Raw genomic sequence first — 6940 nt, forward strand, 5'->3', positions numbered from 1 at the left:
ACCTCTGGAGAGCCATCCAGGTTGTTGTGTGGATCACTGGTTCATTCCTTTTTGTTACTGAGTCATTTCTTATGATACGGATATACGAAGTTTGTTTAGCCATTCATTTGTGGAAGGACATCTGGGTTGTTTCCAGATTTTGGCTATTATGAATAAAGTTGCTATAAGCATTCCTGTACATCCCTGTTTGGTGTGAACATAAGTCTTCATTTCTCTGGGACAAATGCCCAGGAGTGCAATTGCTGGGTTGAATAGCAGTTGCATATTTAATTTTTAAAAAAGATTTTATTTATTTATTTGACAGAGACACAGCGAGGGAGGGAACACAAGCAAGGGGAGTGGGAGAGGGAGAAGCAGGCTTCCCGCTGAGCGGGGAGCCCAATGTGGGACTCGATCCCAGGACCCTGGGATCCTGACCTGAGGCCAAGGCAGACGCTTAAGGACTGAGCCACCCAGGCGCCCCTGCATATTTGATTTTTAAAGAAACTGCCAAATGGTTTTCCAGAGTGGCTGTACCTTTTCATGTTCCCATCAGCAGTGTGTGAGTGACCTGGTTTCTCTGCATCCTCACCAACATTTGGTCTTGTCACCATTTTTTAATTTTAGCCATTCTGATCAGTGTACAGTGACAGCTCATTGAGGTTTAATTTGCATCTCACTCCTGGTTAATGATGTTGAACATATTTGCATGCGCTTATCTGCCATCTGCATATCTTCTTTGGTGAAATGTCTCTTCACGTGTTTTGCCCAATTTCCAACTGGATCTTTTCTTTTCCTTTTTGCTGTTGAATTTTGAGTGTTCTTCACAGGTTCTAGACACTGGTCCTTGGTCAGAGAAGTGGTTTGCAAATATTTCCTCCCAGTCTGTAGTTTCTCTTCAGCTTTTTTATTTTTTTAAGATTTATTTATTTATTTGAGAGGGAGAAAGAGAGTGTGAGCAAGCGCAGGAGGAGGGGCAGAGGAACAGAATCCCAAGCAGACTGCCCTCTGAGTGCGGGCCATCACAGGACTCCATCTTACCACCTTGAGATCACGACCCAAGCCAAAATCAAGAGCTCTGTGCTCTTCAGCTTTCTAAGAAACTCTTCCATGGGAGCTTCTGGGTAGCTCAGGGGGCTAAGCATCCCACTTTTGATTTCGACTCCAAATTATGCTCTCAGAGTTGTGAGATTGAACCCAGGATTGGGCTCTGCGCTCGGGGGGGGGGTCCTCTTGAGATTCTCTCTCCCTCTCCCTCTGCCCCACCCCAATAAATAAATAAATCTTTTTAAAAAAAGAGACTCTTTCACGAAGGAAGAGTTTTACATTTTGATGAAGTCCAATTCATCGATCTTTCCTTTTATAGCTCATGCTTTTGGTGCTCAGTATGAGCCCTGGTTGCTTAGCCCTAGATCCCCAACCCAAGGTTTTCTCCTGTGTTTTTTTCTAAAAGTTTTCTAGTCTTAACAGTCCACATTTAAGCCTCTGGTCCATTTTGAATTAATTTTTGTGTAAAGTGTGACTTAGGTCGAGGTGTCTTTCTGTTGTTTTGTTTTGTTTTTTAACCTCTGGATGTTTAATTGCTCCCACACATTTGCTTAAAAGTCTATCTTTCCTCCCCTGAATTGTTTTTGCATTATTGTAATTGTGTGGTCTGTTTCCCGGTGCTCTAATTCGTTCCATTGATCTCTGTGACTTGCTTTGCCTATATTACACAGTCTTGCTTTACTGCAGGTATGTAAGAAGTCTTCCCTGCTTTATATATCAGGTTTTTTATAAAAGTGGACTGGTTCCTCTTGTTCTTTTTCAAAATTGTTTCAGTGATTCTGGTTCCTTTGCTTTTCCATATCAGTTTTATTTTATTTTACTTTATTTTATTTTATTTTTTATACCAAAGATACTTTATTAGCACAAAAAAGCTGCCATGACAAGGCATAGCAAGCAGAAACGTAAATTAGCAGTCAAAGGGTTAATGTTGCATACAAATATAGCTTTTCTTTTTTGTAGCCTTGGCAGTAGCCATCAGGATGTAAAAGAGTTTTCTGTAGCAGCAGGTAAGGAAACCAAGGAGTACTCACCAGTGGTCCACAGCACATTAACAAAAAGACACAAGAATGGATTCGGCAAGTGCAAAATGTCTGGGACAGAACTGTAAATTCAGTTCAATACTCAGAAGCAAACCCTAGAACTTGGCATTACTTCCAAAATAGCTCACTCAAGTAGTATTGCATACTATTCTAAGTGACCAAAAGGTGCTAAGTAAAGTTATTTATGGACACAACGGTTGTACAGTATCTTCTATTTTTTTTTATTTTTTACTTTTTTAAAGATTTTATTTATTTGACAGAGAAAGACACAGTGAGAGAAGGAACACAAGCAGGGGCACTGGGAGAGGGAGAAGCAGGCTTCCCACTGAGCGGGGAGCCCAAGTGGGGCTCGATCCCAGGACCCTGGGATCATGACCTGAGCCGAAGGCAGACGCTTAACGACTGAGCCACCCAGGCGCCCCTGTACAGTATCTTTTAAGTCTGCAGTTAGGGTTTCAGATTTTCCATTAGAAATTAACTGCACTGAAATTCTAGAAACTGTACTTAAGCAATTCAGTTGTGAGAGTTTACAGTAAAGAGCTAAATACTGCCATCCAAACTGTTCATTGCAGTTTAACAATAATCTCAACATTGGCAACCACTGCTGTTATCATCTGACTTGTTTGGGCATCTTCTAGTCTCACTTTCTTCGTGGTTCACAAATGCATCCTGGGCACAGGGAAAGATCCAAATTTAATCAATGAGTAGACTGCACATACTAACTTAAAAAATCACACACACACACACACACACACACTACATTGCAGCTCTTCCCAATGTGTTTTAAGTTAAAGCACTCATTCAAAAAAAAAATTAATACCTAAGGCCTTGGAATAAAATTCTGCTACCAACTTTATAAGCCTGAAGTTTTAAGAGCAACTATTTAGAAAAACTGGTTTACTTAACAGTACCTTTTGCAGAAGAGACAGGAGACTGACTCTAAACTCTCACCACTTCGGTGAACTGCACTATGCCCTTGTGGCCAGGAAATTGCATTTTTCTTTTTTTTTATCAAAGGAAAGCAGTCTTTATCTTTTGGACTTCCAAAGCTTGATTTATAGTAACTACAAACAGTGCACTTTTGGAAGGTTATAAAAAATTCTTTGAAAAATAACAATTTCAAACATTAAACACACTGTTAAAATACTCATCCAATATTAATAATTTGTTCTTTAGTAAGAAGTAGAATTCTTTGGGGGCACCTGGGTGGCTCAGTTGAATAAGCGTCTGCCTTTGGCTCAGGTCATGATCCCAGGGGCCTAGGATCAAGTCCCACATCGGGCTCCCTGCTCAGTGGGGAGTCTGCTTCTCCCTCTCCCTCTGCCCCTCCCCCCTGCTTATGCTCTCTCTTAAAAAATAAATAAAATCTTTAAAAAAGAGAAAGAAATAGAATTCTTCATAGCAAATGCCCCAGAGTTGCTTCACTCAGTCACAACAGTCATTAAAAACCAAACAATTCGCTCAATGGACAAAATGTTTTTGTAGCCTTATTGGACATCTGTAGGTCTGTCTTCTGTTGTCTCAATAGGCACCACATTTATCTGAGTAAGTAACAGCAGATCGCATCTGACAGATTCTAACACTAAGCCTATACACTGTACTGAAAAAAACCTAACACTGAGATGTGTGCTTACTATCTGGGTGTACCATCTGATGCACATAAAAGCCAATCTAGTTAAAGCCCTTTGGGGACAGGAGAGTTTCCTTTGACTTGACTGGTTCTCGTTCTAACCAGCGAACTCTAACTTTTTGCATATAATGACACTCTTTCAAAAAATCCTGCAACGTTGATGATAAAGGGAGCCCATCGATTCCATCCCAAGTAGTGCATCTACAGATTAGTGCCCGCCAGATATATTGCAGGCTGAAAGGGAAAGTCCTGTTGAGTGATCTAGTAAGCAATGGTTCAAAAAAACATGGAAGAACTGGGATCTTTATAACGTTCTAAAAGTCCTGTTACAGTGGAGGAGTGAAATACACATGGGTCGTGGGCATCAAAACTAAACTTGTGATTCCACTGTTCAGTCTGGGCATGCAGGGATCTGTTGTAGCCACGGAAGCTCACTGAGAAGAGGCTGTCCTTTTGCGCAGAGTCCCTGAGCAGGAGTGAGCCTTTCGGTTTCCCTTCAAGGAGGACTTCTGCTTTGTAACGGTCCCTCTCTCCCTAGGAGCAGGGATTCCCCGTGATCTGAAGCAAGTCAACACGCAGCAGTGCATGTAATCAATTTGCATATGGACTTTCCAAGCTCCCTGTCTGCGAATGTGGACATGGCTGTCTCCAGACAGCTGACATCTCTTCTGCCTACGTGACCACAGACACAGGGTGGTTGTCCTCTTCTGAGTCACAATTAGCTTGTGGAATTGCAGGATTATCCCCACTTACTTCAGTCATTCCAGGAGCTGACTTTGGTCCCAATTTACATAATGGATTAACCTGTGAGGTGGCCTCAAATGTGTGTATTTGTGCATTGGGAGGAGGGTCAACCCCCTCTTCAATAGTAAGCCACCTTCTCTCTCTCGAAGCCTATCTTCTTCATCTTCTGTAGAAACCAACAATGGATCAAATGTATCAAACAAAAAAAGTTTGAGTGTGGGCTCACAAGGGGCTGTATGCTATTTAATCAAACGCCATTTGGGGGCTAAATCTCAGCCCCAAAGGAAATGGGCATTTCTCAAGCCTTAATTCAGAATGGTGTATTTTTCATTTATTAGAAAAGAGGGGTTCTGACTGCTTGCTGTAAGCTCTCATGGGAAAACACAAGCCCACAGTGTCGGGCAACCTCTGTCTCAGAGGACAGCTTCCTACAGTTCTGCGGACACCGGTCCATATCGAGGACAGAGCTTACGCCATACCGTCTCTCTCTCCTTTGAAGTTCTACCAAACTTTTTATCAGTATCCAATGCACTCTGTGTCTCTGTAGAACAGGAATGTTTTTTCTTCCCACCCCACGGAGCATGCCCAGAGTAGGACTCTCTTCTTGCAAGTCTCGCTCCTAGGGTGACGCACGAATCATTATCCTTGTCACTGCTTATTTCAACAACCAGAGGAATTTTAGTGGCACAGGTTTGGTTCTCCTAGAAGAGTTCTTGGAAGGGCTTATTCTCAGTTGCAAGGCAATGTTTTCTCTTAAGGGACTGCTTTGTTGCTAAGGAGCTGAGGCTCCTATACTGATGTTTCTCTCTTTCGCAAACATCTGTTGGAGTTCATGTCCACATCTTCACTACGGCTCCCTCCCTCATGAATGAAGAGATTCTGACACCTGTATTTGAAGTGATCCCACATCTTCCCCACTTTATTCATTGATTAGAAGGTCGGTTTGGGCGCGTGGAGCGGCCTCATCCGGGGGCACATGCGGTTGGGCAGATGGTCCCGTCTGTCCCCGCCAACTGCCCCGTTGAGGGCAATCTCGCTTCCTCTGGACTGAGCTCAGGGCCTGGGGACCCCAACTCTGCCAGATGCCTCCCCACCCCCTTCCCCAGCCACCTTCCCCCCTTCCCCCTCCCCTCCCCCAACCCCCACTGGAATGGAAAGTACCTCTCTTCCATATCAGTTTTAGAATAATGTTGTCTATCTATATCCACAAAACATTTTGCTGGAGTTTTCACAGGAATTGTACTAAGTCCATATGCCAATTTGGGGAGAATTGACATCTTCACCATGTTGAGTCATCTTCATGAACATAGTATGTCTTTCCGTTTCTTTGTCTTTGTTGATTTCTTTCATCAGCTTTCCGTGAGTTTTCAGCACGCAAGTCCTGTGTACGTGTTTTGTTAGATTTACACCTAAGCATTTTATTTTTTTTTAGCAATTATAAATGGTATTTTAAATGTTTATATCTTTTCTTTCTTGGCTGAGACTTTTGTTTTCATCTGTTTCAGATGTGTTTGTAACACTTCTCTTATCCTGATGTGGGCATCTGTGCTCATTGGGCTTGAGATCTTCCTGGCTTTTGGCATGATGAGTGATTTTCTAGTGAGGCCTGGATATTTTGGGCATTATGTGATGAGACTCTGTATCTTGTGCAGCCTTCTGCTTTAGCTAGTCGCCTGGGATGCTTCTGAAGTGGGGAAGTGAGTGAAGTGCCTCATTGCTGCCAAATCGGGTTAGAAGTCTGAATTCCCCACTTGACCTCTGTTGATGCCAGAGTTGGTGAGGCTCCTTATTGCTGCGAAGGTGGGGAGGCAAGTTCCAGCCCCCTATTTGGCCTTCCCTGATAGCACCCTGGCAGGGAGATTGGAGTACCTCATACACTGCCGAAGGGGGAAGTCTGGGTTTCCCACGTGGTCTTGCTGGCACGGATGGGGCCACAGATTTTTCTGAAGGGTTTGGCTGGAGTGCACCAATTATTGCCTAAAATTTTTCTGTCTTGCTAGCTGCCTCTTTTCTGGTTCTTTGGCTGATAGAGTAGGCTTTTGTTGCTTTTTGGGGGGGGTGTGATATCCAAACCTCTCAGCATTTCCAGATTGCTGGCTTCTTCAGCTTCAAGTCTGAGATATACGAGGCAAATAAAAAAAAAAAAAATTCCAACAACCAAGAAACTCATTGCTGTGTTGTTTCTTGGGTCCTGCGATCCCTAGCTAATCTGCCTTCTCCCCTCCCTTCAGAGCCTCCTCGGGCTTGTTTTATATACTATGATTAGGGTTTTATTTGCGCTTAGTGGGAAGAATAAGAAAAAGCACATCTACTGCTTCTCAGAAGCAGTCCAATTTAAATTTAAGTTTTACTTTTTATTTCAAGTGGAGATTGTTCCGTTAACTAAAATCTTGTGTTCTTCATATGCTTTCACTGTCCACGCAAGGCCTTCTCTTATTTTATATGAAGTCTGTGCGTGTATCTCCCCTCATTCCTGAACCTACCCCTAATCCCATCCCTC

The 6940-nt window shown here is 43.0% G+C and overlaps 1 pseudogene; it reads right to left on the bottom strand.

The window, feature by feature from the left end:
• Positions 1-3670: 3670 nt before the first annotated feature.
• LOC112831324 (suppressor of cytokine signaling 5-like) lies at positions 3671-5367 on the bottom strand (annotated as a pseudogene).
• Positions 5368-6940: the final 1573 nt, after the last annotated feature.

The sequence above is a fragment of the Callorhinus ursinus genome, unplaced genomic scaffold (assembly GCF_003265705.2).
Source record: "Callorhinus ursinus isolate GAN/ISIS: 27379988/994484 unplaced genomic scaffold, GSC_fseal_2.0 scaffold48, whole genome shotgun sequence".
Taxonomy (NCBI): domain Eukaryota; kingdom Metazoa; phylum Chordata; class Mammalia; order Carnivora; family Otariidae; genus Callorhinus; species Callorhinus ursinus.